The 22,587-nt window shown below is 43.4% G+C and overlaps 1 protein-coding gene across 3 annotated transcripts in view; it reads left to right on the top strand.

Annotated features, from left to right (window-relative positions):
* Positions 1–22,587, top strand: part of SETBP1 (SET binding protein 1) — a 363,307-nt gene that overhangs the window by 233,371 nt on the left and 107,349 nt on the right. The window lies entirely within an intron of this gene.

The following is a 22,587-nucleotide window of genomic DNA, read 5'->3' as shown; positions in this document are numbered from 1 at the left end:
AAGAGAACATAGCTCCCAGGATCTCATGTGTTCCTCACCATAACCCTGTGTAAGACATTCTCATGCCCACTTTATCATATGGGCAAATAGACAAAGAGATTCTTGTAAGTGACTTGCCCAGAATCCCTCACATACTAATTATAGAGCCAGAACAAGGGCTTGAACCTGCAGAGTCACAAAACTGATGGTCTTTCTAATAAAGTACCTACTAACCATGGCCATGAACCCCCACCAAGACCCTAGGAAGAGAAATGTTTTCTGCTCTATCCACTGTTACCCTGTGACTACAGCTACTCTGGGAGTATAAGGTGCTGACTTTTGCAAATCACCTTTATAAAGATCCAGAGTAATTATCTCTTCCTCCCCTCCCCAAATCACTGGGGCTAGAATCTTAGTTTTATGTGGCCCACTTAAAAATCTCTTTTCCCCAGTTTTTTGAAAGAGCTACTGAAAGGACAAGGGCTCTGTTTCGTTTGTGTGTTTTCCCCCCTCTTCCTATTTTATTTGTTTGTTTGTTTGTTGTTTGTTTGTTTGAGAGAGAGCAGGAGCTGGGGGAGGAACAGAGAGAAAGGGAGAAGCAGACTGTCCGCTGAGCAGGGAGCCAGAAGCTGGACTGGATTCAGGACCCTGAGATCATGACTCGAGCAGAAGGCAGACACTTAACCCAACACAGGCACCCCCAAAGGCCCTGTTTTAATGACAGTTTTCCTTGCCCAGCTGAAACGAGCCCCCCAGGAGCAGACACACAGCATTGCTTAGTTCTTACCCCTGGGTAAAGAACTCTCTTCTCTCAAGCTGAAGGGGCACAGGATCCATAAGGCAGGATATCTAATGACATGACACATGTTCTAGCATGAGATACTGGCAGTTATAAAATGTTGGAGAAGCAGAAGCATTAGGGTAGGTACTTACCAGAGATGGTCGTGTCCTCCAAGTGATGAGAACAGTGTTGGGATCCCACTGGAGCATCATTGATCCAGGGCTCAGAGATTTCACAGGTTGATCATCAAACTGTGGATTTTCCCATCCTTGTAAAGAGTCACTTTTCTAATTGCCATAAGCCAGCTGCCATGTTGGTTAGTATGTAGCAGGGAGCTACAGTGTCACGATACTATAGATTTCTAGGATGGTCGTGTGGGGAAGAACTTTAGAGATCATCCCATCTGATCAAATGGTTTCATATCAGAGGAAACGTACAGGAAAATGAAGTGAGTCATTGAAGATCAAAGATTATAACACCCTGGGCACCAAGAGGACATGTAACTTCCCCTGGACTTGTAGATTTCAGCTCAGTACTATTTGTGTGGCATTGACTCCTTTTCTCCTGCACAATATCCTGAGCACTCGATAGGCAAGGACAGTAATTCTATTTAACTGGCAAACCAGCTACAGCTCAGAGATCTCTGAGCCCATATCACTAAGGAGTTAGCCTTGCATTCTGCACCAACAGGCAAGTGTCCTGGTGCAACTGAGGCTTTACATGCTATTGACTCACAATCATTTGGCCATTTACTTTGGGATATGTTTGTCCTGGCCAGCCATGCCCTTTAAATTAATTATCCATTTGTGAGCTCGCTGACAAGTCAGAGTTCCTGCGTTTGGAGGCAGAATTGAGTCAAGTTTACTGGTTGACACACCACTGAGCTTAGACTACTCAGCACTGAACAGTAAGTGAATAGTTATCTTCACGCGCTTTGCTCCTCTTCCGTCTATGGACATGATTGAGTCCTTAACCTCCCCCTATGATCAGCCAGAGCTTCAAGATTTTGCTGTTACTGAAGATGAGGCATTGAGTAAGTTGAAACCCATAGTGCCTCTTCACCATGCTGTAATGCTTCCTGGAAGCGCTAATGCAATCTAGAAGATAAAAGGAAGTATCTTTGATACCCTTAAGGAAGTAAGCCAATAACCCTCAAATAGTGGTTTGAAGGTTAAGAAACTAAGGTGTGAGGTTGTGTTTTAAACAAGCTCTGTACCTGCCAAAGAGACCCAGTTTCTAGACCTTTTTTCCCAACCCCTGCCAAATTTTCTGCTTTTCAGGAAATCCCTGTAAGCCTGCTTTTTATTTGGTTGCCGATAGACACAAACAGGAAAACTTCAGGATGACCCAGTCATGTATGTTGGACCCTTGAGACTGTGGCCTCCTTTCTGCTGTGCTAAGAGGGCGACTGCCATCTAGTTAATAAATGATGCCAGGTTGGAGGTTAGGCACCTCTGAGCTCCCAGTTCCCCAGGCTCTTGTCATTCTGTCCTTCCCACTGATAAACAGGCTTTGGGATCGTGGAGTCAGATGTCATCCACAGCCTGGGGTTTTTTTTATAGACCCAGCTCAGGCAAACCCTGTAAGAAGTGGCTAGAGAGTGAAAATCCCCTCAGCTGTTTTTCTACAGGGCTTTCAAGAATGAGGTTTCTCAGGGTGCCTCGGTGGTTCAGACTGTTGGGCATCTGCCTTCAGTTCAGGTCATAATCCCAGGGTCCTGGGATCAAGCCCCGCATTGGGCTCCCTACTTGGTGGGGAGCCTGCTTCTCCTTTTCCCTCTGCTGCTCCCCCTGCTCGTGTACTCTCTCTCTCTCTCTCTCTCTCTCTCTCTGTCAAATAAATAAATAACATCTTTGAAAGAAAAAAAAAATGAGATTTCTCCTACATTTTTAATCCTAAATTAAAAATAATCGTGGTTTAGAGTTTACAGTGGTGAGGCCCATACAAACCTTGAACATCTTCTATCACACTCGCCATTTTGTTTTATGGAGGGGGAAACTGAGGCCCAGAGGGGCAGTGTGTGCACTAGAAATCAGGGTTCTTGACACTCCCCCTAATGCTTGATGCCCACTGTGTCTTGAGTTGCCCTTGCCTTCCGACAGCCAGCTTTGTCCACTTGGCAGGACATGGATCCACTCCAGAGAAACCTGCACACACCATGTCCCAGGGATGTCTCAGGGCCAACTCCTTTGCCCATTTGGTGAGAAACAGACTCCCAGCATGCACTGCTCGTGCGTCTTGAGGAGAATCGGTTCCTCTAGGTACCTTGGGTATCAGTCACCTTGGGTATGGCCTCAGATGTTCTCCCAGTGGGTTCAGAAGAGCACAGTCAGCTCTTGAGAACATGAGAGAAGGGGGTGACAGAACTTCAAAGATGGGGGGCCCCAGCTTAGCTCTTTTTCCTTCCTAGGACTGTGCAAGGTTTTCTTCTTTTCTTCTTTTTTTTTTTTTTTTTTTTAAATTTCACCAGAATAATCTAAACTTTCCAGGGCCTATTTAATGGCTGAGAAATTTGCTACAATCTTGCCTGGATTTTTTATTTTCAAAACCACAGTAACCTAGCTTTCTGGTACATACCCATGAGGCAGTAACCATAAAACAGAGGGACAATTAAATCTTAGTTCCATCTCCAGAATGTATACTTTTTCCCCCTGTAAATTCACCCATAATAAAATATTTAAAAATGCTTTTCATTTCCCGATACATACAGAGTTGAGAGGGAGGGAGAGTAGGGGTGAGGAGAGGAGGGCAAGCCATAGCCTGCTCCAGAACTGGGACCCACTCAATACCCAGACTCACAGCAAAGAAACGAGGTTGGGTAGTCAGGCTCCTTTTATGATGGGAGAAACGACAGTTTTTATAGCACAGTAAATAAAACCTGCTTTGGAACTGGAAGTTTATTGCCAGAGTGAGGAGGGGTGTTGTTTTGTTTTTGGTTTCCCTCCCTTCTTCTCCCTGCCCTTCCTCCCTTTAAGCCAACACAGGGAAAGATGGGTGGTGAGATTTTAGGAGTCCTCAGTAAGTGCCTAGGAAGAATATGATTTTTGAAGTTATACTAACACTTATCCTAACTTATTCCTGCATCTCATGCTGATATTACGGGGAGTACATTCAGTACTCTTGACTTTCCAAAATCATTAGAAGGGTTCTCAACCTAGCAATGGCAATAACTTGCATTTATGTAGTGCTTTATGGTTTCCAAAATGTTTGCACATCCATTAGATCCCCAGGGCACACTGGAGAGGCAAGCAGGCCTAGGGTGATCATTTCTCTGTAAGAGAAAGAAAGATGGATGCCCATAAGGTTAAGTTACTTGCCTAGTTAAGAGTTGAGCAAAAACTACAACTCAGAATGATTAAATAAAAAGGAAGTGAACTAAGATTCTCCTACCTGGGAAGTGGGGAGTCATCGGGGTCTTAGAATGAAGGAGAGGTAAGGCTAAGACATTAGTGTGAACATAGATATGATAGAAGGGGGATTTCTGTTGACTGTAGCTGCCAGTGGGATGTGCCTTTGTCTTTAAAAGCCTTGTGTCTCAGTGCATCATCAGCAAAGCAGGGAGAAAAAGATCTAACATACCTAAGCTCCCATGAGGCCACAGGAGAAAGCTTTGTACCATAGGATTTTTTCCGGATGATTAATGCCATATCATTGTAAGTGTCTGGACAAGGTGCTCCCCCTCTGTGGGATGCAGTGCCCTCAGTGAATAACAGCGTGGTTCCTGAGGAGCTCTCCTGGCTCCCATAGTCCCCATCTCTTTCTGGGTAATGAGAATTGCTGAAAAGCAACCCGGTATTACCTGGCCTGAGCCACGGTTAAGCCCGTGGGCCAAGGAAGGAGGTTCTCAGGGTAACTGCTGCTAGAACAATTAGTGGTGAGGCAACTGTCTGAGAAGGGGCTGACTTAAGGAGCAGGTGGAATGTTCAAGGCCAGCTCTCTGACCAGAGTTGACAAGGAGCTGACGGAAAGGCAGACACGACGTCTGAGAGACGTGGTGCAGCGACGAGGCCGGGTCTGCAGAGGGTCCAGGTTGGCCTTGCCTTGGAGGCAAGTTCAAGAATCCTGAGCAAGGGGGAAGGTCCAGCAGGTGCAAAAAGCCTCAGCAAAGTGCGTGGGTTTGCTGGAGACTCAGAGTGTAACATTAGACCAGAGGGTTTCCTGACAGTGCCTTGCCCTTCGTCTGCTTATGGAGGAGGTTTCACAAGAGAAACAGAAAGAACAGCCAGAGATCAGAGTCAGGAAACTGTGGAACAACCCTGATTATCTGTATGGGGGTGAAACAACCCATCATCTGAGACTCACTGTCTTCATCTGCAAAAGGAGAAGAGGGTCTCCAACATCCCTCCAGCTCTGAGATCCTGTAACTTTGTGAGAGCACCATACCTCCTCTGTGATTAACCAAATGTTTGCTTAATGAATAGTTCTAGGATGAATGGAGTCAGATGCATTAGACCATTACATTTGGAGGCAAATGTCGATTTTCAGTCCCCATCCAAGTTTCCCTGTCACTGTTCAACGATGCCAACTGCTCACAGACAGGCATAGACTTTATAGCGTGGAGCACCCCCACCGCAGAGGACCCCTGCGAGGACTCTGTACAACATCCAGCTTCTTCTGCTTTGGTGCAGGAGTAGTGGAAAACCCCTCTTAAGCTCAATCATGACAGTCAAAGACAAGTGGATGAATGTGTATTCAATTTACAGTGCCTGGACAATTGACTAACACCCTAAGGTATTTATACTCCAGGAAGGTACCGGGTACAAGAGACCAAGGCTAAGCCATATGGCCCAGAATCAAGACCAGTGAGTTTGCTTGGACTGCATTCTTCAACCTAATTAGTGTCGCTGTGGTTATCAGAGACCTCCTCCCAGACCTGGAGAAGAGTCATACCCCAGGAATTTACTAAAACGTTTGTCAAAAAGGCTATGGGGATTACGAGGGGGAGACGGCGCAGTAACCCCTGACCCCTCCTACCAGGGAACTGCGTTTGTGATGGGTGGTGATAGCAGTAACTGGCAATATCATCATAATGTCCGTAGTAACTGGCATTTGTTGCACACTTACTGTGTGTTCTGTGATAACATGTCTACTGACGTCTTATTTAATTCTTCCGACAATGCTATTAGGTAGGCAATGTTATTTCCCCTGCACTTCCCCATTTTAGAAGTAGAGAAACAAGTCTCAGGTCACCCTGATCGTAAGAGGCAAAGTTGGGATTTGAACTTCGATCTTTCTGATTCCTGAGCCAAGTGTGCCCTCGGGATCCCTCGCTGCATAGTGAGCACTGAGACAGTCCTGACTGTGCATCAGGCACAGTTCGATACGCTCTGCATAGCTTGTTATCATGGATTCGCCTGCGGACCTTATGAGGGAAGTATATTATTATCCCCACTTTACAGGTAAGAAACAGGCACAGAGGTTAAGTCACCCGGCCAAGGTCCCACAGCTAGTAAGAACTGGACGCAGCGGAGGTCCAAACCCAGTCATCAGAGCTTGAGAGTCCGTGCTGCTAATCTTAGCTCGCATCCGAGCTCCTAAGTGCACCACACTTCTGCTCCACTACCTCTCAGAGAATAGAGAGAAGACAGTCCACAAGTGACAGATGCCCCCAACGTTACCTTCAGCAGGAAGCCTCCTAGAAGTAGTTCAAGAGCACAGATCGAATGGAGATTTAAAATGGGTTGACACGGGGACCCACGTAACTGTTACACCAGGACCATCACTGTGTCCATTCTTGTCCTCCCTAGACATGAGCTTGTTCCTGCAGCACTGACAGGGGCAGGAATGATTCCAAGCCAGCACCCACCCTCGAGGCTGGCGCCCTCATCCCTGCTCTGCCTCGCTGGCCTCTGAGAGCCACGGCCATCTTCCCAGACACTGGCTGAACGAATGCTGTGCTGAATGCCCACAGTTTGCAGTGTTTATGGGAATCTTTAAAAGCTGGATTTTCAGGCAAATTCAGCATCTTCATGACATTTTAGACTCAATTTATAATCAACGGTTATTTTAGCTCTAATGGCAAAAAGCACCAGTTTTGCAGTAAAAAGCATTTATGAAAAGGGAAAAAGGAAACATGAGGTAAAGAGGAAAAAAATACTTCTTCTCCTCCACCCTCTCCCAGCTCCCCCCTCCCACCCCCAATAAGCAAAAGCGAGATAGCGTCACTGGGCTTCATCCTGGAGCTCTGTCCTGCCCTGGCTGGCATGGATGACCTCACGTTGGGGTACCCTCTGCTCCCTGCCCTGGAACAGAGCTGAGCAGTTCTAAACGCCCCCTTCCTAGTAGAAACTCTTAGGTCACTATGTTTACCAAACTGGGCTGAAGTAAGGATCTCTGGGCCCCAGCCCAGAACAAGACTCTGAACTTGCAAGACAGAGGCTTGGTGAGCTGTTACTTAACACAGGCCACTGGTTATTCTTATCTACCAATAAGTTAGAGAAATGCCTTTTTTGGGGGGAGTTGGGGGACGGGGGTGGTGCAGGTTAACTACCTATTTCCCTTATGCATTTAACTTTCTTGCACTTTCTTCATTTGCCATTTTGGCTCTGCCTCTGAATGCACTTAAGATGCTGTAACTCTCTTATAGACGTGGCATTCAGACCTTAATACTTCACCCTGCTAATTCTGCCACTTAATCACTTGCTACTGATTCTCAAGGAAGAGGCAAGAACATGTTCTGCTCCCTCCTCCTTTGAAGGAATAGAATGAAGAACAAAGCCACAAGGGAGGATGGCTAACAAATTTTTGAAACCCCGTGTCAAGGATTAGTCTGCAATTGCTGCTAAGTGCCTTCACTGCAGAATGTGTCTGAGGCCAGGACTTCTGCTCTGTTCCCCCACCCCCACCCCGGGCACCCAGCCCAGGGCTCCCAGGACCCACGTGGATGCCAGGAGAAGCGAGGATGGAGAGGGCAGAGCTTGCTGCTGGGCCAAGGTGGACCATGGAGCTGGCCGTGGGATTCTGGTTCAGCAGATCCCTGGCATCTGAACGGCTCAATCAGGCAGCCTCTGGGTCCCCTCTGAAAGGATGTGACCTCGTTGCTGCTGTCCCATTAGTCCCCTAAGCCCACTCCACAGCTGTCTTGGAGGAGGCCACCCTGCAGCTCCCCACTACTTTTTCCCTTCCGCAAAAGTTTGTAAGTCTACTTATAGCTGTCCTGCCAAGAGGCTTTTTTTAATTTGTAGGTCACAGCATTGAGAGCACAGTTTTTGTCATCCCCCCCCCAATAGTAGCACATTTCCAGATGCAATGAGGAAGCCCCCTAAAGTTTGGGAGTCGTGGGAAGGGGACCTAAGAACTCACTTCCAGGGGTGCATTCACTCTAAGTTACAGGGACATGGCCCTAGATCTAGGCCAACACATGAAGTGATGCTTGTTTGCTGTGCCAGACTATCCATCCAAGGGGACAGACTTTGGCTCAAAATAGGAAAGCACTGTCTAATAGAATCATGTATTTTGTGCGTAAATGAACTCCCTATAAGCATACTGTCAAGTAGCTCCCAGGGAGGCCATGAAGAAAGACCTTGAATTCTGAACATTGGTTTAGGTTGGGGGGTAGGGGGTGGCAACAGACGTGGCTAAGAGGGCCTCTAGAATGGGTGATTGCAAGAAAACACCACCTGAGATTAAATGAGGCTCTCCCTGTCTCTGCCGTGACCCCCCATTTCTGCCGGATGTTGCTTTTCAGAAAAGGACTTTATTAAAAAAAAATACATCAGTATGATAGCTGTATTTATATAATACCTACTGTAGGCCAGACACCAGATTAAATATTTTATACTAACTTTTAATCCTTTCAACTCCCCTTTGAGATAGGCACTCACAAACAGTCCTAAAATTTGTATGGGATCACAAAAGACCTCAAAAAGCCAAAGCAATCTTGAGAAAGAAGAACAAAGCTGGAGGGATCACAGTCCCAATTTCAAACTATACTACAAAACCATAGTAAATGAGAAAGTGTGGCATTGGCTTTAGAATAGACACATAGAACAAGGGAACAGAGTAGAGCCCAGAAATAAATACATGTGTATATGGTCAATTAATTTACAACAAAGGAGCCAAGAATTCGCGATGGGAAAAGGACAGTCTCTTCATGAAACGGTGCTGAGAAAACAGAACAGCCACATGCTGAAGAATAAGATTGCAGGGGCGCCTGGGTGGCTCAGTGGGTTAAGCCTCTGCCTTCGGCGCAGGTCATGATCTCAGGGTCCTGGGATCGAGGCCCGCATCGGGCTCTCTGCTCAGGGCAGAGCCTGCCTCCCCTCTCTCTCTTTCTGCCTCTCTCTCTGCCTCCTTGTGATCTCTGTCTGTCAAATAAATAAAATCTTTACAAAAAAGAAAAAAGAATGAGATTGGACCATCGTCTTACACCACACACAAAAACTAACTCAAAACAGATTGCAGGCTTGAGTGTAACACCTGAAACCATGAAACTCTAGAAGAAAATAGGCGGTAAGCTTCTTGACATAGGTCTCAGTGATGGTGTTTTGAATCTGACAGCAAAAGCAACCAGAGCAAAGATAAACAAATGGGATTGCATCGAACCAGAAAGCTCCTGCTCAGCAAAGGAAACCATCAACAGAATGAAAAGACAGCCTACCAAAAGGGAGAAAATATTTGCAATTGTATATCTGACAAGATGTTAATATCCAAACTATGTAGAGGAGAAAAGATATAAAAATACATATACAATTTAATAGCAAAAAGGCCCAAATAATCCAGTTGTAAAGTGAGCGAAATAATTGAACAGACATTTCTCCAAAGGAGATGTACAGATGGCCAATGAGTACATAAAAGGTGTTCAGCATCCGGAATCATCAGGGAAGGGCAAATCAAAACCACAGTGACATATGACCTCACACCTGTGATGTGGAGAAAAGGGAATCCTTGTGCACTGTGGCTGGAAATGTAAGTTGCTGCATCCATCATGGAAAACAGGATAGAGGTTAACTCAGAAAATTAAAAAGTAGAAGTACCATACAATGCAGCAACTTTACCTCTGGGTATCTAGCCAAAGAAAACAAAAACACTGCTTCAAAAAGACATATGCACCCCCAAGTTCATTGTAGCATTATTTACAAAAGCCAAAATATGGAAACAACCTAAGTGTCCACTGATGGATAAATGAATAAAGACAGTGTGGTATGTGTGTGTGTGTGTGTGTGTGTACACACGTACACACACACACACACACACACACACAATGTTATTTAGCCACAAAAAAGAATGAAATCTTGCCATTTATGACAACATGGATGGATTCAGAGGGCTTTATGCCACGTGAATAAGTCAGACAGAAAGGTAAATACTGTATGATCTCCTAAATGTGGAATCTTAAGGAAAAACAAAACAATCTCATAGATCCAGAGAACACGTTGGCTGTTAGATTGCAAGAAGCAATGGGGATAAAAATGAGTACACTGTTTTTATTGTTGTCATTTGTTTTTATTGTTGTCGTTTTAAATAAATTGAATATTTTTTTTAAGAGAGAAAAGGGTACTTCTGTTAGTTGCTGGATGAGGAAGACAAGACACAAGAGGCCAGGTGACTTGTCCTGTTAGTTGTGGGGCTGGGAAAAAGACCCCGGCACAGAGCCCAGGCCCCCTTACCACACTTTGGTCTCTCCACTGTCCCTTGGATCTCAGGAATAGTGATTCTGGTCGAGGGCTTCGGAATTGAGGCTCTAGACCACATCTCAGATGGTTGACCTTGGGTACTATGTTGGAGCTTGTTAAAAATGCAGACCTCAGCTTCACCCCAGAGCTCCTGAATCAGAACCTGCATTTTCAAGGGATATCCAAGTGAATCTTATGCAATGTAATTTGAGAAGTTCTGAATTCCAATGTCACTCATTCGTTTGGCCTGGTTCTTTTCATCCGTATTCTAACTGCCCTATCCCTTAATCTCCTTCCATAGTTGAGATGGGAACAGAAGAGGAACAAGGAACAGACCCTAAAACCTGAAATAATGCCCATACTCTTATTACTTTCACAAATTCCTCTCACCTCCAGATATTTTGGTCAATCCTCATTAAAGTCCTGATTTGTACTGACTGGGAAAGGGATCCGGGCTAGTTGCAAGGCGGGGGGTCGTGGTGGGGGAGGCAGCAGAGATTAGTGATCAGGTCTGCTTGGGACCAAGTCTTGTCCTGGATTCCTGGGTCCCTGGATCCTGCCTGCCACCACTGCCCACTCTCCTGCCCCCTCCCCCTGCCCCTGGCCCTATAGGCTTTCCTCCTCTGTGGAGCAGAACAGAAGGTGGCGCCCCCACCAGGAGAGTCCTGAGTAGTCCCTGAACATGTCAGTCCCTCCAGCCACAGCCGCTGTTATTAATTTTTAAAACAAACTTCCTGATTGAGGTTCTGGCTGCCTCTAAATTGTCTCTACAAGGAGACTGTGTACTAATTAACCCATAGAAACAATCAATGATGTACCTTTTTCAAGTTTCAGGGTGATTAGAATATGAAAATGAAGAGCACAATGGTGCAGATGTTTTAAAATCACAGCAGACAGCAATTAGTGACACGGAAACCAGCTGCTTATCTCTCCAGATAAAGCCTCTTAATAGGGAATTACACTGGAGGAGTCATTACCCAGATGGATCTCGAATGATTTACAGAGGAGGCGGGGCAGCCCTAACTTTGATTTGTGAGCAGGTTCTCTTCAAGCTTCCTTCCTTACCTCAGACAAGGTGGATTTGTGGCTGGGGTGGAGGCAGGCTTCACCTTTCTACTTTTGGTCCAGGGCAGGGATGTTGCCAAGGATGAGGAAAGGAGAGAACGGAGCCTGCAGAAGCCACAAGCACCTGCCTCCTTGATTCAGGCTCCATTGTTTTGGGATCAACTCCCTCAGCTGTCCCTGTGCAGAGGGGAGAGGGAGGACTCTAGGAAGGGGAAACAGTGAGTAGCTGGCTGCTTCTGGTGTTGCTTTGAGAAAACAGTCCCTAAATTCTACAGAGTGGCTGGGTGGCAGGGAAGGAATGTGCGTACACATGGGTGTTGGATATAAGGAGCTCTTAATAATCACTGTTTGATGTACTTTATCTCTCTCTCTCATGTAACTGAGATGAAATTTACATACACTGAAATGTACAGATCTCAAGTATACATTCAAGGGGTTTTGACAAATGTATACAGCTGTGTAATTTGCACTCCTATCATGATTTAAAATATGTCCATTATCCCCAGAAACTTCCGTCCTGCCCCTTCACAACCCCACCACACCCCACTCCATGTTATAGACAACCAGTGTTCTGATTTCTACCATAATAGACTAGTTTTGCCTGTACTAGAACTTCACATTAATGGAGTTGTACAATTTGTACTTTTGAAGGGTCTGGCTTTTTTAGCTCAGGGTGTGTTTGTGTTTTATGCACGTTTTGGATTATATCTACACTTTTCTTTTTATTGATGAATTTTGTCTTCTCCTGTTGATCAACACCTGGGCTGTTTGCAGGTGCTTTCTACTCAGAATTAAGTTGTTGTGAAGTTTCTATGAACGTCTAATTGTGGATAAATATTTTCATCTCTCTTGGGTAAATTCATAGGAGTGGAATTGCTGAGTCATAGGGTATATTTAGCTTTAAAGTATGTGACCAAAGCAAGCTCTAAAGCAGTTGAACCATTTGTAACCCCCAGCAATGGATGAGAGTTTGAGTTCCTCCTTATCTTTGTTAACACTTGCTGTCAAGCTTTTCAATATTAGCCATCCTGCTGAGTATATAGTAGTATCTTCTTATGGTTTTAATTGACATTTCCCTGCTAACAAATGATTTTTGAGGGCATTGTCATGTGCTCATTGGCTATTCCTACTTCTTTTGTGGTTCAGAATATTTCGGCCAACGTGTTTTGCTGTTGGGTGAGGTCTGGTTAGTTGCATGATGATCAAATCTTCCATATATATATTTTTTTTTTTCTGATTTCTTTGGCCATTTTGTATTGTTACTGCGAGACAAGTGTTAAAATCCTTTTAATTATGGAATTGTCTCTTTCTTTAATTCTCGTTTTGTCTCAAGTATTTGAAGTTTTGAGTTGCAGACAAATTTAGTAGTATTGTCTCTTCTTGATGAATTGACTTCTTTTTTATCGTTTCGAAATGCCCCTAATTATCTCAAGTAATACCTTTTGTTCTGACTATTTCACGTTGTATGAAGTGTCTCCAGCATTCTTAAAATAATGTTTGTGTGCTTTATCTCATTTCCATTCTTTTACTTTTAAGCTGTCTGTGTTCTTATATTTAAAAAGTACCTCCTGTAAACAGTCTATAGTGGGGGTCTTACATTTTTGTTCAGTCTGACAACCTATCCCATGTTGTTGCTGTTGTTGTTTTTGTTTGGGGGTGTTTAATATATTTTGAGTTAATGTAATTACCAGTAGGATTGAGTTTGTTTTCCGTGTTACTCTATTTTCTCTTTGTCCCATCTCTCTTCATTATTTTCCCTCCTTTTCTGTCCTCTTCTGGACTAATCAAGCTCTCTTTAATATTCCATAAATTTCCTTCTATTGGCATTTTTGATGCATGAGTTTCTTTCATTTTTAGTGGTTGCTCCAGAGATTATGGTGTGCACCAAGTATCACAGACTACTTTGAACTATTATCACATCCCTTCGAATGTAAGAATTTTAACAAGCATATATAGTCGACCCTAGAACAACAGAGGGGTTAAGAGCATTGACCCCCACCCCTGCCATGCAATCGAAAATCCACATATAACTTTTGATGCCCTTCCCAAAACTTAACCACTGATACCTTACTGTTAATTGGAAGTCTTCCTGATAACATCAGCAGTTGATTAACACATATTTTGTGTCTTAGAGGTACTCTGTACCGTATAATCACAATAAAACAAGCTAGAGAAAAGAAAATGTGTTAAGAAAATCATAAAGCAGAAAAAATAGATTGACAATAGTGTATTGTATTTATTGAAACAAACTTGCGTATAAGTGGACCCACGCAATTCACACTCGTGTTGTTTAATGGTCAAGCATACTTCCATTTACCACCCTCTTCTTTTTTGTTTTATTGTTGTACACTTTATCCCTACAAATGTCATAAGTGCCATGATACATTATTATTTCTGTTTAAGCAGCCATTTGTCTTGTAAATTGTTTATGTGCCCACATATTTTCCATTTTCATATTCTTCATTTGTTCATATAGATCTGAGTTTCCATCTGGTATTATTTCCCTTTACCCTGAAGAACTTCCTTTTACATTTCTTATAATTTCCATCTGCCAGCAGTTGATCTGTCAGTTTTTATTTATCTGAAAATATCTTTATTTTGCCTTAATTTTTCAAGGGTATTTTCACTGGATATAGAAATGTACGTTGATTTTTTCTCTGTATTAAAGCACTTTGGAGATCTTATTATCATTGTTTTCTGGCTTGATTTTTACTGACGAGAAGTCAGACATTATTTTGGTCATTATCCCCCTATAATTTTGTGCCCTAATTCTCTGGCTGCTTATAAAACTTTAATCTGGTTTTCATCAGTTTGTTTACAATGTGCCTAGATGTGGTTTTGTGTGTGTTTGTTCTGTTTATTGAGCTTCTTAGCTAAGTTAATCCACATGTACTAGTCTCCTTCTCTACTTCTGGGTTGCTAATTATATACGTTAGACTTCTTGATACTCTTCCACAGGATACTGAAGCCTTGGTTTTGTTTGTTTGTTTTTTACATCTTTCTCCCTCTTTCAGTTTGGATCATTTCAACTGCCTCCCCATCATGTGCACTGAACTTCTCTTCTGCATTGTCCTATAAGCTGTTAAGTTTATCCAGGGAATTTTTCATTTCAGATATTGTATTTTCCCTATTCAGAATTTTCATTTTGTTATTTTGGTATAGTTGCCATGTCTCTGCTGAGATTCTCTTGTATGTTCATCAATTATGTTTATCTTTTCCTTGCAATACTTGAATATTTTCATAATGGCTGTTTGGGGGGCCTTGGATCTATGTCAGCTCTCCTGGTTGTGGGTCATGTTTGCCTATTTCTTTGCTTGTGTAATGCATTTTTTTATCACGTCTTTAACATTGTAGATACTATATTGCAGAGATTCTGGATTTTGTTGTTTTCCTTATAGAGTTGGACTTCTGTTCTGATAAGTAGTTAATTTATTGGCAAGCTAGCTTTATCCTATTGAGGATTCTTTTTAAACTTTGCTAGGAAGAAACTAACATAGTTTCTATTCTGGGGTTAGAATAATCCTACTCTTAAGGAGTACCATTTCTGGGTGCCTGGGCGGCTCAGTGGGTTAAGCTCTGCCTTTGGCTCAGGTCATGATCTCAGGTCCTGGAATTGAGCCCCACATCGGGTTCTCTGCTCAGCAGGGAGCCTGCTTCCCCCCCATCCCTCTGCCTGCCTCTCTGCCTACTTGTGATCTCTGTCTGTCAAATAAATAAATAAAATATTTTTTTAAAAAAGGAGTACCATTTCTGGGATATCAGCTGAGCTCTGGAATATTCATTAAAGTGCCCCACTCTGGCCACATAGAAATCCGGCACTGCCCAGTACTGGTGATGTCAAGACTCTGTTCAGCTTGTAGCCCCCTAGTCGCTGAACTCTGCTGGGCTTCATGGGGCCTTGCTCTCAAGTGTATATTAAAAATTGGCCAAAGACATAAGAAGATCCCTATAAATGTTTCTAGGGTTTCTTTTCTGCATAGCTCCCTCTTCTTAGGTACCCTGTCTCTCAAATCCCAGTTCCTTCGGCCCCAAATTCTGATCTCTGTTTCTTCCATGTAGGGAGATCACAGGTCTCTTGTTTCCACTTTTCTGTGCCCATCAAAGTACTCCCAGGCAAAGAAAACTAGGGTTTCAGGGACCTCGTGAGTTCCTTCTCTCTAGAGTCACAGCACATATTATCTATTTCCCAATGCCTTAAAGCAGTTGCTTTATATAGTATGCTCAGCTTTATATTTGTTTCCATGAAAAAGGTAAGTCTAATACCTATTATAACATTGTGGCTGGAATGAAGTCAATGATCATTTTAAATTATGCAGAATTACCATGTATTCGAGGAAGCATATGTTAGGGACCTCTGTCTTTGCATCAGCTGTTATCACCCCCAGGAAAAGGAGTGTGCTAGTATCACTTAAAACAGCCCCCAAATAGTAAATCAGGAATGGTTCCTTTGAGAACTAACTCAAGGTGACTTCCCAGGGCAGTTCATGTGACAGGAAATGAGGACACATTCACTTTATATGTATAACTGGAAATTTTAGGTCTGTTTAGGAGCTGGGTAGTGCTTCTGTTCAGGCTGCTATAACAAAATACCATGAGTGGGTGGTTTATAAACAGAAATTAATATATCATGGTTCTGGTGGCTAGAAAGTCCAAGATCAAGGTTGGCAGATGCAGCATCTGGTGAGAGCCTGCTTCCTGGTTTATAGATGGCCCTCTACTCTCTGTGTGCTCACATAGTGAAGAACAAAAGAGCTTTGTGGGGTATCTTTTAATATAAGAGCATTAATCCCATTCATGAAAGCTCTACCTCATTACCTAATTACATCATATTCCCAGGGGCCCCACTTCCTAATACCATCACTTTGGGGTTTAGGGTTTCCGACATATGAATTTTGGAGGGACATAAACATTCAGTCCATAACTCCCACAGAATCAAAGGATCATTAGGCCTTAGTTCAAATAAGGTACTTAGTGGCATTCTTCTATACCTACCATTAGCAAATATAGGAATGAACTGGACTGAGGAGAGATCTTCTGGGGTCAAGTTCAATGGAAGCTAATATAGGCATTTTCTGTTCATGAGCCTAGAGAGTCATCTTCAGGGGCGCCTGGGTGGCTCAATGGGTTAAAGCCTCTGCCTTTGGTTCAGGTCATGATAGCAGGATCCTGGGATCGAGCCCCGCGTCAGACTTTCTGCTCAGCAGGGAGCCTGCTTCCACCTCTCTCTCTATCTGCCTGCCTCTCTGCTTACTTGTGATCTCTGCCTGTCAAATAAATAAATAAAATCTTTAAATAAATAAATAAATAAAAAGAGTCATCTTCAAAGTCTCTACATGACAGAACCATCTCTCCCCACCCCTACCCTCTTAAATGAAATCCTTTGCAAGGCTGCTCTGTTTATTTGGGTGTTAAAAGAATGATGTGATGCATCTCTCCTGCCCCATCCACTGGCTGTAGTTCAGGAAAGTTCCACAAAATCCTAGGACTCTGTGGAGTCCTAGTCCATTTGAAAACCACTGAACTGGAACATCTGATAATATCAGAACCTCTCTAGTCCCTAACCCAGACCCCCTGTCTTTGATATAATCCAGTGGTTCTCGACTTTGTCTGCTCATTGGGATGGCCAAGAGCTTTGAAAAAAGTACTACTGTTCAGACCCCATTTCTAAAATCCTGATTTAATTGGTCTGGGTCAGATCCCAGGCATGGTGTTCTCTTTATAAAGCTTCCTGGATAAGTCTAACGTACAGCCAGGATTGGGGACCTTTCATCATACAATTTCTGGTACATTCCCCTTGTCTCCCACACTCAGTTCTTGCTCAGGCTTGAGCACTTGCTTCAAGCCTCAGAGATAAATGCCAGGATACCCTAGGGCTCTGGGGATTGGCCTGCATGAGTTGGGGATAGAGAAATCCCAGAGTGGGAGTCATGAGCATCTGCATTCCAAATTCTTTCTGGGAAGACAATACTCTCATCGACCCATATGGTTGACTTTTCTGCCCATCTCACCTTGCAGTGGACTTGAATGCCTAAAGAGGGTACCATGTTAGAATTTCTTACTGTGTAAATTACAAAGAGTTCAGAGAGCAAAACAAGAATGCTCAATGGTGCCAGATTGCATATCCTAACAGGCCTGTGGTGGTTTGTTCTGCATATTTACCACCAAAAAGTGCTGCAAATGTCATAGCAACCACAGAAGGGCCCCACCCCAGAGGAATTACAGTATTCAAACATTAGATCAGTGCTCTTAAAACTTCATTATGCATTGCAATTATCTGAAGAGCATGTTTAAAGTGCACATTCCTTGATCCCACCCTAGAAGATCCCAATGAATAGATCGGCAGTGGGGCCCAAAATCTGTATGAATAACCAGTACCTTAGGTGGCTCTGATACAGTGACCCAGGATCGCATCTTGAGAAGCACCGGTTGCCAAATTAAGAGCAAAAGCTCCCCTCGTTTCTTCATACCCAGGCATATTTTCCTACTCTTGTAAAGCAAAATATCTCACAAACAGTAAATTTAAATTATCAGTGTCAGCAGAAAGTAGCACAAACACAGCTAACCCAAAAGAGTGGTTTATCTCCCACAAAGTCATGCTTGATTTTTGATGAGTTATATGATTTTTCTCAGACCCAAATAGCCCTCTTCTCTCATTGCAACAACCCTTACTTTAGATAAGCCATAGATAAGGCTGGGTGACTCATTTTCTTCCCATTTTTATGGATTTTTCAAGCTTTTATGCAGCGATCTAATGCTTTTTTTTTTCAAAAGTAGACAAAAATCAAGTGTTTTTCAAAAGAAATCTAACTTGTACAAAATTTAAATGTATATGATTTATGATACATTGGTTATAGGGAAGGGGATAGTTACCTACTTTACAAAATAATTCTTCACATTCCAGAAGAACTTGCTTCCATAAACACATCCTTTAGGAAGGAAATATGTTTAGTTTTCAAAATGGTGGTTCACTGATGAACATTTGGCATCTAGGCTCCATGGGCATGGAAAGTATTGTTCTTGTAAAAGTAAGCCACACCTTCAAAATGACTGTGTGGGAGCACCTGAGTGATTCCCAGTCAGTTAAGCCTCTGCCTTCAGCTCAGGTCATGATCCCAGAGTCAGGGGATCAAGCCCTGCCTCAGGCTCCCCGCTCAGCAGGGAGGCTGCTTCTCCCTCTCCCTCTGCCCCTCCCCCTGCTCCTGTGCGGGGAGCGCGTTCAAACATGCTCTCTCTCTCTCTCTCTCATTCCCTCTATCTCAAATAAATAAATAAAATCTTTTAAAAGAAACGACTGTGTGTTTCACAACAGTTCTGGGGGTGTGGGAACAGCCAAGAGATAACACTGGGCTTAGTTGATACTAGAAGTTTTCCACAAAAATAATTGGCCCAAAGTAGAATGTCATCAGGCCCTCCCTTATTTGGTAACCATCTTAGGCAACGCCCTTGCTGTGGACAGAGGGTAGTATGGAGGCCTTTAAAGATTCAGGTCTTACTTCCAGAAAAATGCAGAATCTAAGGGGAAAATGGAAAGGGGAATTAAATGGGTCAATAAAGCCCCCAGTCCATGACCCCCATGGAGCGCTATCCCAGAGCACTGGCAGGGCAGGAGGGGGAGCCTCCATGCCCCCCTCCCCTTCCGTGCCAGCATTGAGCGAGGGGCCTGCTTTGCCGTGTCCATCCCTGTCTCTGTGGAGTAAGTGCTCCGTTCTCAGTGAAGGACATATTGGAACTGACAGCTTCACCATTGTGTATATAATATGTCATGGCTGACAGATGAAGAAGTGGGATTTCCGTGAAATGCAACGGGATATAGCCATCAGCCGAGGTTGGAGAAAAGCCATGTTCTCCTGGACCCCTTAGAGAGTACTCCTTCTCAGTCCCCCTTGCCCCTTCTCTGCAGCCCATCTCAGTGCAGGGCGGAAAGCACCATTTCCCCCCATTAATCCTGATCCTTTGTTGTGCTTTCCTTTTGTCCTCTCTGCTCTTTGATTGTGGAACTCTCCCAGCAGGGCAAATTGCCGCTGAAATGGTAGAAACAATGAGATCCGGCAGTGTCCCTGATGGAGGCACTGGGAACCAGACACACTTAACTGCATTACTTACAGCCGGTCTGCCCTGGGTATAAGTGAGCAGGCCCCACCTTTCAACGTGTCTCAGGGAAATCCACCCCCTGTCGGTCACGTGGCCTTCCCCAAAGGCAGAGTTCATGGGGAAGTGAAATAATTAACAGGAGATGAGGGAGAATGAACAGTAAAAACTGCCCCGAAGAGGAGTTACCTTGCAAGTGCCTTTAGTCCTTCCGTACAGGGGAAGGATTTTTTGGTTCATTACCTAATGCATTTGAGTGCTCCAGTTTCCTTATGAGCCATTATAACAAATGATTGGCAGTTTATTCTCCTCTGCAGGCAGCCACATATTTTGTCATGGTAATAGGCATCTCCGACATGATTTTGTTTATTCACTCAACAAAAGTTTATTGGGAACTTTCTGCGTGGTTTGCTTTGTTGTGGGCACAGGGGATAAGAAGATAAAGGAGTCTCTGACCTCAAAGTTCTTACAGTCTGGGAGAGGGAGACAGAAAAATGCACAAATAAATGGCATATAACATTAGGAGGATTGGGATGTTTGTCTTTGGGAGAGACACTGGTGCATGCAGAAGGAATGACATACGAATAGTCTGGAGGAGGTAACTCTGTCTGCAGACAGTATGTTGTAATATATAGGTCATTAATCTCACAGTTGACAAAGTGAAATACCCATCGCAAAATGCGTGTTTCTTAGTTTATTCAATAAACGTTTGTTGAGTGCCTACTGTTTGCCAGGTGCGGTGCCAGGTACTTCGGTGATGGTGTATACAGGCTAGAAAGGGAAACCAGTATTAATTCAACTAATGAACAAATCAAATACAAAATTAAAACTAAGATAAAAGTCCAACAAAGATGACCTGCAGGGTTTCATAAAAACTTCTGTAAGGAGTATGTCGGTAAGGCAGGGGCTTCCCTACGATTGAGCTGGGAATTGAACATAAAGGGTTAATTAAGGATTCTGGTAGGCACCAAGAACGAGAAGATGGAGCAATAAGAAAAAAAGAGAAACTGGTGATCATCAGGGACCAAGAATTCCAGGTTCACTAGGAAGCCCTTGTGTAGACTTAGGAAAGATGTAGATCTAGAGCAGTGGGGAAGGAAGAGTGGGGAGAGGGAGTAGGGGAGGCAGGGTGGCTGCAAGTACTGCTTTGCTGGGGGCCAAAAGAGTAAGTCAGATTTTTTTTTTGTCCCATGGCAATGTTTAATAAGTGCCACCACTAACTCTCAAAAATATTCTAGTATGAGTTAGCCAATTATACTGTTGCCCTAAAGAGTAGGACATTTTGTTTCCAAGCCTTTTGTAGACTTGTCATCCTGTGAGTATACACCTCGTGCCAACTCAAATCTAAAGCACAAATGACAAATCGGCAAAGTCCTAATTCATAAAAGATAAGTGGCATTCAATATTTTACGCCATGAATAAGATTTCTGGGTTTGTTTTTTGGCTTTTGGTTTTTAGTTTTTTGGATTTTTTTTTGTTTTTGTTTTGTTTTTGTTTTTGTTTTCTGAAAAGGGGACAGCAGGCTATGTGCCCAGCAGTAATTCCTAGCAGACAAATTACGTGGCAGAATTAGTTCTCTAGATGGTGGTGATGGTGGTGTCCACCAACCATTGCAAGAGGAGGGAAAAAGGAAATACATTTTTTTGTCTAAATTTTCTCCTGGGCTTAGCTTGGGGGAGATTCTCTCAAGATACTTAACAAACAGAGTCCAATACTAGAAGTATAAACAATATTTCTCAAAATCAGGGAGGCAGAAAATAAAACTAGGGTTTCCAAACACTAGTGTGAAGGAAACCCTACTTGCTTTACTGTGTTGAATTTTACCCATCATTCTTTCTGGCATCTATGTTTTGATTCTTAACAGGGACTATGAGAAATATTTTCTAATGAAATATAAATGCTAGGGCATCAATAGCAAGTAGATTGGTATCGATAGCTGATAGATACATGGATAGATATGTAGATAAAGACAGACACATGTTACAGGTGAAAAGTTCCCAAATCCACTAAGCCAAGCATCATTTACTTCTAAGTGGAGATATTATCCATAGCTTTCTTCAGTTTACTAGTATTTTCCCTTCTTTAACAAATCTTCGGATAATGCATCCTATATGTTTACTACTTATGGGTATAAAACAGGACTTAAAGTAAACTTTGAGGAATGCTTCTTTGTACTGGTAGCATGGCTTAAAATCTATCTGAAATAATGTTAGCATATGTACATTAAAAAATGTTAATGTCTTGGGGCACCTGGGTGGCTCAGTCAGTTACTCAGGGTTGTGGGATTTAAGCCCTGCATCGGGTCCGCACTCAAGAGGAAGTCAGCTTGAGTTTCTCTCTCCATGTCCCTCTGCTCCTCCCACTCATGCTCGCTCTGTCTCTCTCTCTCTAAAATGAAGATATAAATCTTTTAAAAATAAGTTTTAATGTCTCAAAATGATGTGTTCACTGTCCACCGCCTTTGTGATTTTGTAGACACTGGTTTATGTTGGGTGTCTACAGGTTCTGCTTTTCCCAACTGAAGAGTCAGTCCTAAGGAAGGTACCAGAGTCTGGAGACTTTCCTTTAGAATTCACATAGGGAAAGCACAGCTGACAAAGTTCAAAGGTGTGATCTTGAATGACTGCTTTTTTTTTTTTTTTTTTTTTTTTTGGCACAGTCATCCAGGAGACTCAAGGTTCCTTTTGAGACTTCCCAAGAGTTTCCTCAAGATTGGTGTCAGTGCCCAGCCTGGGCATCAGGATGCCTCAGAGGGCTACCTCCCAAACACTGCACCACTCCTAGAGTCAGAAGGATTGAAGGTCTCTTACCCCCGTTTCTTTCCTGCTTCATTTCTTTTTCTCCATGTCTTTGACCAACCCCCTTGGCCCCACACATTCTTCAGACCTACCCCCCTCAATCCTTTAGCTCGTGCTGTTTTCCCTTGTTGCAGTGGCTCTCAGGGAGCTACTTGTTGGAGCACACAGATGCTCAACCCCAGGGTAAAGTGCAAACAGAAATGAACTTCCGTAGGAGAAAGCGAAGGAAGGACGTGAGCTGGATGGGAAGTAGGGACAGAAA

This window comes from Mustela lutreola, chromosome 11 (genome assembly GCF_030435805.1).
Source record: "Mustela lutreola isolate mMusLut2 chromosome 11, mMusLut2.pri, whole genome shotgun sequence".
NCBI lineage: Eukaryota > Metazoa > Chordata > Mammalia > Carnivora > Mustelidae > Mustela > Mustela lutreola.
This window is presented reverse-complemented; position numbering and strand designations above follow the sequence as displayed.